Source organism: Dasypus novemcinctus, chromosome 8, assembly GCF_030445035.2.
Source record: "Dasypus novemcinctus isolate mDasNov1 chromosome 8, mDasNov1.1.hap2, whole genome shotgun sequence".
Taxonomy (NCBI): Eukaryota; Metazoa; Chordata; class Mammalia; order Cingulata; family Dasypodidae; genus Dasypus; species Dasypus novemcinctus.
Genome location: NC_080680.1, coordinates 11404843 through 11415645, shown reverse-complemented (window position 1 = coordinate 11415645; position 10803 = coordinate 11404843). Strand labels below are relative to the sequence as shown.

The following is a 10803-nucleotide window of genomic DNA, read 5'->3' as shown; positions in this document are numbered from 1 at the left end:
TCCCTCTTTCTAAAAATAAATAAGTCATTCTCTTTCCCTCTTTTCCGTTATATATATGTTGTGATGATTTCATTTGATATAAATAATCATCTTTTGTTTTGGGGGAGAACACAAGGTTTTGGATATTAATTATTTAATCCATCCATTCGTTCAACAAGCGTTTGGTGGTCGACTCTTCTGAGCTGGGCGGAAGTGAAATACATCATTTCAATGGCCTGTAATGAGTGGTGTCCAAGGCCTCAGGCAGGCATGAGACTCGGGTAAGAGAAAGACGGGGTGCTTTTGAGAAACTCGCAATCACAGTGTTCAATTCTGACACCATGGCCCTTAATAAAGACCTCACACTTTCTTGGCGAGCAAGTCTAAGACCATTCCCAGGAGGGGTGTTTATTTCTCTCTGTTGATAATGACCATCTGCCCTGAGTTGGTCTGGGGAATTCTCTCTCCGTATCAAAGACGGTTATTTAAGAATATTTCTATTTCAGAGCCCTGGATAGAATAGTACTAGGAATTGAATCCTGTCCCCTACAAAGACATGTTCAAAGCTTAGCCCATGTACCAGTGGGTGTGAACTCATTGTAAATAGTAAATGATACCTTTTGAAGGTATTATTATTTGTTACGGTGGGGCCAAATTGAATTGGGTGGGCCTTAATCTGTAAGACTGGGGGCCTTCTAAAGAGAGGAAATTCAGGTACAGTCAGTAGAAGCCTGAAGTCAGAAGAAGCCGGAGACGAGAGAGAGGTGGCCAGAGAACTGACGTCACCAGGATGCTACCAACTCCTGAGGAAAGCATGGCCCGCTGATACCTTCATTTTGGACTTCTAACCTTCAAACTGATCCAATAAATTCTTGTTGTTTCAGCCAACGCATTATATGGTATTTGTCATAGCAGCCTCGGCAAACTAAGACAAATAGTGGCACTGCAGCACACACTAAAGAACAGAAAATTCACCCCGGGAGAGTGCTCTGTGCTTCCCTTTTTCCTTCAGGGAACAAGCTTTACTTCATGATCGTTTCTTCCAAACAGGCTAGCTTTAAGGCTTTCTACGACGCTCACTGTGCCTGGTTTTCTGGAAGAATCAACGTGAACCACTGGCTAGAATAAAGCTCAGCTTGGCGGGACAGAACCTGCCACGGCACTGGGTCCCTGGGGCAGATTTTGTGGGAATGAAAGTTCCCCTGGGCCCTGGATGACGAAAGAAGACAGGCAGCCTGTTATTGCAGCAAGTATCCTTGGCAGCAGGCTCTTGTTTACGAATTCAGCTGGCTGAGGTCCTTTTCTCCGCCTTCTCCCTGAACACCTCGGCTTTGGAAGGAGCCTGAGGAATCGCAAACTTCCGTGATCTTTGCAGGGCTCTCCTTTCAGGCCGGGCATCGACGCCACCTTCAGAGTTTCCGTAGCCGAGGTTCCTGGGGCCCCTGCAAGGCCTGTGAGTCAGGGTTCTGGGGGATCTTCCTTTTGGGGGATTCTCTCTAAGCAACCTGATGAAGCAAGCACATAAACAAACCAAACCACCTGGCCTGTCAGTTCCATTCCAGTTTGCAGATGGGATGAGCTTGCAACGTTCTTACCTACCTCTCTCCGTTCAGATTCTAGCATAAGGGGTTGCTGAGCCTCCCACCCACCCCAGAGTAACCAATCTCCAGAGCATCACCCTTTTCCGGCAGCGGACCCCGACTGGCAAGGCTGGCTTACGGATGTGCTTTCAACTGCCACGCTAGCCAGAGGAAGATAACCCTGAGAACCAGAAAGCAAACTGCTCGCCATGATCCCCTCATCCCCCCAGGGTCCTGGAGAAGATTCTCCACTTGATAATAAATAATAATAAAATGAACTGCAAAGTAACATACGTGTAGTATGTGGAATGGAATGCAATGCATTATAATACAATAATAAAAATAGAATAAATAGCAGGGAAAGAGGTTTTCTCTGTCCCGTTTCAGCAGGCTTCCCTTCAGTGATTCTTCTGCTCTTGGCTCCATTCACAGGACATCGTGGAGAAGCTGTTCAGTAGGAAACGCACGGCTCCCTCCCGGGGGCTTCCCAGGGAGGCAGCACAGAGGGGCCAGAGCCCGCCCTTTCTTGGTGGCAGGTCACTCGGCTGCCCAGCCTCGCAGGTCCAACCTCTGCACCCAGCCCTCAACCCGCCGAGGCTCAGAGCCGACTCCTCTGCTTGCCACGCGGATCCTGCCTGTTTCCCGACAGGCACAAACAGAGAAGGCGGTGGAAGGAGAGGGAGAAGGTCCACCCAGCCTTTGAGCAGGGCCTTCAGGACCACCGACTCCTCTACCTCCTCCCCCGCCGGGGGCATCTGGGGGCCCCTAGGTGCCTCTGCTCTTAGGAGGGCATCTGCGGGGGTTGGCGAGCATTGCACCCCATGGGGGCGCGCTGTGGGCTAAGGCAAGACGCCACGCTCATCAGACAGGAGCAGCTCCTGCGCCTGCGGCTGTCGCTGCCCTGCGGGGCGCAGGCCTCTCCCGGACAGCGAGGGCCCCTGCGTGTCCCCCCCCCTGCCTCCCACCCCCGCAGCAGGGGCTGCAGCGCGCTGCTTCTTCCCCACCCTCGCACACCTGTGGGCTCAGGGCCCTGCCCTGTGGGGGGGGGGACGGGGGGACGGGCATGGGTCTGGGGGCATCTGCTGCGGCAGGGCCCTGCACCCAACTTGAGCGATCGAATCAACGTTCTAAGTTCTTTCCACTGGGCATGACCCCCTCGGCTCTCGCAGAGAAACGCGTTCCAGAACCGCAGCCGTGGTGAGTCAGTCCTCCCTGAAACTGCAAGATAAACCGCAGGCTGTCTGTTCCCCCGGGTGGGGCGCGTGGTCCGCAGGCGGCCTCGCTCCCCAGCTGGCTTCTCCCACGCAGGGCGAAACCGCCAGATGCTGTTTTCTTCGTGCAAGTCCGGCCTGAGAACTGAGGGGGCTGGGTTCAGATGGGATGTATGGAGCTCAGCAGGTGAGTCCAAGAAGCCTCTAGAAGCACTTCAGGTTGAATTAGCAAAGCCTGCCTCTGGTCCTGCCCCAGCCGGCTTGGCCCTGGGGACTGCGTGCCTCTAACCCAGCGACCACCTCGCCTCTCCCCAGGCTTTTAGAGGAGTGGGGGCACCTCACTTAAGGAAAAAGACCAGAGCTGGCAGGAACCCTGAGACAGCTTGAGTCAGGCTTGCAGGAAAAGCCCACAGCTTTGTGTGTGGGCGCTTGTGTGTTAGGTGGAATCATGTGCCCCAACAAAGACATGCTCTTTTTTTTTTTTTTTTTTTTTTTCCCCATCACTTAAATTATTTATTTATTTTTTTTAATTTTTTTATTTTTTATTGACTTTGTAATAATATTACATTAAAAATATATATGTGAGGTCCCATTCAACCCCACCCCCCCACCCCCCCTCTCCCCCCCCCCAACAACACTCGTTCCCATCATCATGACACATCCATTGGATTTGGTAAGTACATCTTTGGGCACCTCTGCACCTCATATACATTGGTTCACATCATGGCCCATACTCTCCTCTATTCCATCATGTAGGCCCTGTGAGGATTTACAATGTCCGGTGATTACCTCTGAAGCACCATCCAGGGCAGCTCCACAAAGACATGCTCTTAATCTTAATTGCGTTCCTGTGGGTATGAACCCATTGGTAAATAGAAACTTTTTCTTTTATTGGAGAAGTTGTGGGTTACAGAACAAACGTGTAAAATACAGGATTCCCATGTACCACCCTGTACCAAATATACAGCCTAACATTTTCCTTTCTCACTGCATTCAGATGTGTATTTTGGTGCTGTTAATCATGCTCAAATGTTGTGCTACCATCACCACCATCCATCACTAAAGCACTTCCATCGTTCCGAATAGGAACTCTGTAGGATTTTTTTTTTTCAGATTGTTTTTCTTTTCTTTTTTTTGTTTTTAAGATTTTATTTATTTCCCTCCCCTTCCCCCTAACCCCAGTTGTCTGTTCTCTGTGTCTATTTGCTGTGTCTTCTTTGTCCGCTTCTGTTGTTGTCAGCGGCACAGGAATCTGTGTCTCTTTTTGTTGCATCATCTTGCTGCGTCAGCTCTCCATGTGCGGCGCCACTCCTGGGCAGGCTGCACTTTCTTTCACGCTGGGCGGCTCTCCTTACGGGGCGCACTCCCCTGGTAACCTATGTTCTAGAGTGATCATGAGTTTGCTTCTTCTAAGTATTTCATATCAGTGAGATAATACAATATTGGCCTTTTGTGTCTGGCTTATTTCACTCAACATGATGTCTTCAAGGTTCATTATTCTCCAGGAATAATTGCCAGGTTCTCCTTTTCTTTCATCATCAGGAAATTGGAACGCAAATCCTTCATGCAGTAATTCAACCCATTTCCAGTTAACTGTGTCTTCAGTGAAGATGTTAAAAAATAAAAAAGGTCCAGCCCCCTGCTGGTCAGCCTCCCTTACGGACCAGCTGGACACAGCAGTGGGGGTTTTACTTGTGTCCTCCCCTCCTCGTCAGCCCTTCTTCTCTCTGGGAATGAACCTTCCACTCACCATTCATTCCACCTGCCAAAGCCGCTGGATCTTGCCTCCCCCAGCTGCGGGCGCCTGCCTTGGCGAGGGGCTGATGAGGAAGGCATTTGCTGAAGAAGCCTCCAATTGCTCAGGGGTTGGGTCCTGGATCACGCAAAGCCTTGCCGGGATGAAGGCAAGCGCTGCGCTGGTGGCACGGCAGGCAGGTGGTTACACGGGCACAGGGCTTTCCTCTCCTCCTCAGCCTGCTCTCCTGCTTCCGTCCACTTCTCTTCGTCCACTCTGGCCACACTGTGCCTCTTGTTCCACATGCAGGAACTCCACGCTGGTGGGACCCCCGGACATCCTTCTCCCACAGCTCTTTCAAATCGCACACACCTCTGACCACACATCTCCTCCAAAGGTTTATCTCTGACCATCCTATTCGAAATGGCAACCAACCCCCTATTTTGCTGGACTCTTCGAAGCCTGCCTCTGGCATTATCCGCCTGCCTATCATCTCTCACATGTCTGTCTATCATCTGTTAGGGAAGTCACAGACACCAGTTAAACGCCCCACCTCCCAGACCTCCCCCACCCCACCTCCTTCTCTGGGGAAGTCCCAGGGACATGCTAAGCGGCCATCCTACCTCCCTGCTTTCCTAGGGGAGCCATTCCAAACCTGGGGGAGATGGTAGGTCTAGGGAAAAGGCCCTGCCGGAACTTCAGCCTGGAAACTGGGGGCCAGCAGCCCCAGATGCTTTCCCAGCAGGAATCCTCAGTGGCAGGGCCCCTCTCCCCGGGGTGGATAAAAACCACGCTCAGTGATATAGATTGGGGTGCGCAGAGCTGCCATCCACTGACAGCACCCAGAGCAGTTTTGGGCCATGCCTGGAGACCAGCTGCGATGGAGCTTCTTCCCTTGCTCTTTTGCACGTTTTATACTATGTAAGTGACAAGGAGATTTGCCCTTTCTGCACTCTTTTCTGTGCTGAAAGTTTTGTTGTGCCCTAACCCTATGTTCCTACAACCATTGTAGTAACTCACTCCACATCATCTCTCTCACCCCCTCTATCAATCATCTATAGCTATATTTGTCTATCTATATCTATCTCTATCACCTTTCTTTTTTTTTAAAGATTTATTTTATTTCTCTCCACCCCCCCACCCCCTGTTGTCTGCTCTCTGTGTCCACTCGCTGTGTGTTTTGTGTCCACTTGCACCCTCAGTGGCACCGGGAAACTGCGTCTCTGTTGTTGTTGAGTCATCTTGCTGCGTCAGCTCTCCGTGTGTGCGGTGCCACTCCTGGGCGGGCTGCGCTTTTTTTCACATGGGCCGCTCTCCTCACAGGGTGCTCTCCTTGCACGTGAGGCTCCCCTACCTGGGGGACACCCCTGCGTGGCACGGCACTCCTTGCGCGCGGCAACTCTGCGTGAGGGCCAGCTCCACACAGGTCAGGAGGCCCTGGGGATTGAACCCTGGACCCTCCATATGGTAGATGGACGCTCTATCAGGTGAGCCACATCTGCTTCCCTATCATCTGTCTTTCTATGTCTGTCTCTATCATCTCTCATCTATCTACATCTCTCTATATCATCTGTGTATGTATGTGTGTTTATCGCTATCATCTACCTATCATCTATCTTTCGATGTCTGTCTAACTCTATCATCTACATCTATCTATATCATCTATGTCTGTTTGTATGTCTGTCTATCACCTATCTGTTGTCTTTCTGTGCAGACAGTATGTAACCTCCTTGAAAGCAGAGATTTCATCTGCCCTGTTCATAGTACCAGGACATAGCAGATGCTCCATAGATATTTGTTGATTTACTGGATTCTTTTAAAGGTCTATTCAACATGTTAATTTATGGGCATACATAATTTATTCTATCCAGTCCCATGTGTCTAAGCTTGATGCCAGTCTTTAGCTATTACAAATAACACTGCAATGAGTGTCCTTATAGATATGGCTCCCAGGCCTTTTAGTGGAATATAATTAATTTGTAAATGAGTTGGTAAAAGAGTAAAAAAGGCACTCATCTTTATTTTTCTGAATGGCTTTCCAGTAGTCCCACCACAGTTTAGGGACGACTCCGTCTCTCTCCCGATACTTTGGTGAGGCTGCCGGCCTTTGACTTAGGGAATGCCAGCCCCTTTTCCCTGTGGGACAGTCCAGCTGCGCAGTCCAGAGGGTGCGACTCCACTCCAGGGAGCCATCAGGAACCCAGGCTCTGTCCGTCTGGTCACTCTGCCACTTCCAAAGCCCAGGCCAGGACCAGTGTGGGGCGGGGGTGGGGGTGGGGGGCCCAGGGCTGAGAATTCACGGAGGCTTCCCCCCACGACCTGACAGTGAGCGCCAGTTTAATTTTGCAGCTCAGGCGCTTGGCTTGCCTCACTTTGGTCCCAACCCTGCCTTAAGGCTTTGTTCTTTTCTGTGTCCCTTCCTGGTCACTTCTATCTGGGACCCAGAAAGAGGGAAACCCAGGGATAATGATTTAAGTGACAGACAGTCAAGGGTATGGAAATGCTCTGTATCTTCAGTGTCAATGTAGCAACCAGGAGTCACAGGGACAGCCCAGTACTTAAAATATGGCTAGTGTGACTGAGGGGTTAATTCTGCTTAATTTGCATCGATTTCCATTTCAATGGGAATGGCCACCCAAGGTAGGTACCACGATACTGGACGGCACAGAAGAACCTCTGCTCCCACTCACTTCCCTAAATCCTGGAAAGCCTGGGAAGGCCGCTCCTGGCTGGACAGCTGGGCACGCGGCTCTGAACTGGGCATGTGTGCGCGGCACGTCTGTGGCTGCTTCCAGCAGGACCAGGGGACAGTGGCCCCAGAGGGTCAGCAGTGGAGACCACGGTCGGAAATCGGAAGTGTTTCCTTCCCCTTATATTACCTCTCCGTGTATATATTTGGGTCTATTTCTGGTCTCTTCACATAGTTCATTAATCGGTTGGTCATGTCAAACTTTTAATTTCTATATCATTTATAATGTGTTTTAATATCTAGCGGCATTCATCTTCCCTGAATTACTTTTTTTTTTTTTTTACCCCAGAATATTCTTGGGTGTTCGCATATGATTACTTTTTTGATAAGAAGCTAGTCTTAGCATCTAGTTGAAAAGAGAATTCTATTGTTTTTTATTGGAATCCACATCTGATGTGTAATATGGCTGGATAAGAACTGACCTCTTCTATGACTGAGCCTTTGCATCCATCAATAAGTTGCATGTTACCTTTTACACAGTTCTTGTTTTACGTCTCTTGTCTCTTGCATGTATCTTGTTACTTCTCACATGTTTTTATTGCTGTTGCCATTGTAAATAGAATTCATTCTTTCCTCCAAAACTAGTTTTTATTAATATATAAAAAAAGAGGTACGTGACTTCATATCCAGTCACATAATTTTTTAAAACTAATTTTTATATTTTTAAAGAAATTTTAGATTACATAGAAGTTACATAACATTATTGTTTGTTTTTTTATTTAATTTTATTCCTCCACCCTGGGGTGGTGATGTCCACTCTACCTCTAAATTGAGAGGGGGCTTAGATCCCACGTGGCTGATGGATGTGATCCTCCTGCTTGCAGTTTTGGGCACTCCGGGTTCCCTGGTGTGGTGGTTGACCGTCTTCACCTCCCTGTCAGCTGACCTGGGTAAGTCCGACGAGCCTGGTTCTTCATTGGTATCTGGATTTTGGTGCTATCTTTTAACAATGTTTTTGCTTTCTTCACAACTTTTCATCTCTTGTTTTTTCTTGCCTTGATTCGACATTTGACAACAGCAGAGACGTAATGAAAATGTTTCTGGTGTTTCACTATCAAGTTTGGTTCTTATTTTTTTGTTTACTATGTGCTTTTTGTCACAAGAAACTATTCATTTATTGCTATGGAGAGTCTCTTAATCAGGGATGGATGCTGAATTTTAAAAAATACTGTCCTAGCTTCTGTGGGGATAATTATGCAGTTTTTCTTCTTTGACTTATGAATATGGTGAATTATAGTAATAAATCTCCTAATTCGAATTATGCTTGCATTCCTGGGGGATAACTCCTACTTGGTCATGGATTAGTTTATTTTAATGAGCTCGAGAATCTTATTTGCTAATATTTCATTTAGGATATTTGTGGAGAAATTCATCTGTAAGATTGCTCCTTTTGGTGTACGTTTTTCAGCCCTCGTGGGCACTCAGATCTTGCCATTCCAGCAATATGCTACCTGCTTTTGCAGATTTCTGCATGATGCTTGACACTGGTACATCTCTGCATCCATTTGTGGCTCTGTCCATCCACAAGTCCAGTTTGTACTGCCTTTGACACTTTTTTATAGGATATATCTCTTGGTTTTGCTTGTTTTGTACAAAGATGTACTTTTTTTCCCTTTGGGTTTTTAATTTCTTAGTGTTGGAGAATAGAGAGCACAGAGCCAGATCATCTGGGTTTGAACCTCTTATTTGGATATTGTGGTCGACTGAACTATGAACCCAGCAAAGATGTGCTCCTAATCCACATTTCTGTGGGATATGAACTCACATGGGACCTTTTGAAGATGTGTTATCAGTTGAGATGTGGACCCATTTGTGAACAGGGTCTTACAAGATCCTCTTTAGGTGTGGCCACCCTGAGTGAGAGCGGACCTTAATGTGTATGATGGGTGGTCTCAGTAAGAGAGGAAATCCAACACATACAGAGGAGGTGTCAGCTGGAAGAGGAAAACTGGAAGAGCAGTCAGGAAGAGAGGAATGGCAGTGGGATGGGAGGCAGAAAGGCAAGCCAGGGCACCCCAAGGGGTTGCCGGCAGCCAGCACTGGAGTGCTACAGACTTTTGGGTGAAAGCATGGCCTTGTGGATGCCTTGATTTTGGGTTTCTAGACTCAAAATCATGAGCCAACAGATTTCTGTTGCTTAAGCCAACCTGGAGTGCAGTGTTTATAATAACAGCTCTGGCAAACCAATACGGAGGTGTAATCTTGAGCATGTTTGTTCACTGCCCCATGCCTTAGTTTCCTCATCTTTAAAATGGGGATAATGGTCACACCTATCTCAGAAGGTTGTTAGGAGATGAAATAAGTTACTAATATACTCAAACTTCTTTTTTAGTTTATTTTTTAATTATTTTTATTTTTGTGCTCTTTTCCCCCTGAGATCACTTCCTCATCTGTCTGCTCATTGTCTGCTCATCTCTGCTTGTTGTTTGCCCATTGTGTCCACTTGTTGTCTGCTTGTCTTCTACAGGAGGCACCAGAAACAGAACACAGGACCTCCCACGTAGGAGGTGGGTGCCCAACCACTTGAGCCACTTTCACACCCTGCTCATTGTATCTGCTCATTGCGTCAGCTCCTCTTTTTTAGGAGGCACTGGGAACCGAACCTAGGACCTCCTGTGTGGGAGGCAGGTGCCCAACTCCTGGAGCCATAGCCATCCTCCGACTCAAACTTCTTAGACCAGCACCTGGCACACAGCAAACAAGATGCAAATGTTTTCTATTTTCAGTATTCATGCTATTATTATTTGGTTAGCTTCGGGGAATACCGGTACATCTGGAGGAGCCCAAGCCTGTCTTAATGCTGCCTAAATTTCCCCGGGGCTGCCATAATGAAGCACAGCGTGCTAGGTGGCTGAAAGCAGCAGCAGTCTCTTCCCTCTCAGCTCTGGAGGCAAGAACCCAGAAATCCGGGGGCCGGCAGGGCCGCGCTCCCTCTGAGTCCCAGGGAAGAATCCGTTCCGCCCTCTCCGCTCCTGGTGTCTGCTGCGTCCCCGCGGCCCTCGCCCGCAGCTTCGCGACTTGGCTCTCGGCCTCCGTCCTCCCGAGGCCTCTTCCTTCCCTCTCCTGATTGCTCGGTCTTATAGGGACGCCAGATCATCTCTGATTAAGGCCCACCCTCATCCAGCTTGGAGTCGTTTACCTAATTCCTCTCGAAACCTCCCTATTTCCAGATCAAATCCCACTCAGGGAACCGGGGATTAGGCCTTGAACCTATCCTTTTGGGGGACACAGTCCAGTCCATCAAAATCCCTTCCACTAATCCGGCCTGGAGCCGCAGGTGTCCCGCTCCAGGCTTCCGCTTTGTCGGCAAGCTCGCGGGAGCGCGCGGGCGGAAGAGAACCTTTTCCTTAAAGCCACCTAGCCGGCTGGCAGGCTTGGAGCTCGCGCTGACCCGGCTGGTGGCGATGCGCCCCCTCTGCCCCCCGGGCAGGCTGAGCTGGTGCCTGGGGCGTTACCGTGGTGCAGGCGCGGGCGCGCGCCGGCGCACAGGGGCCCCGCGGTTGCCATGGCGATGGCTGCTGTTTCCAAGCGATTGTCGGAGTAAACTCA

The 10803-nt window shown here is 49.1% G+C and overlaps 1 long non-coding RNA gene across 1 annotated transcript; it reads left to right on the top strand.

Annotated features, from left to right (window-relative positions):
- The first annotated feature begins 350 nt into the window (after positions 1-350).
- On the top strand, positions 351-1925 carry LOC139439480 (uncharacterized). The gene is made up of 2 exons (XR_011649347.1): positions 351-1432; positions 1593-1925. It is a non-coding gene; the product is annotated as an uncharacterized lncRNA (long non-coding RNA).
- Positions 1926-10803: the final 8878 nt, after the last annotated feature.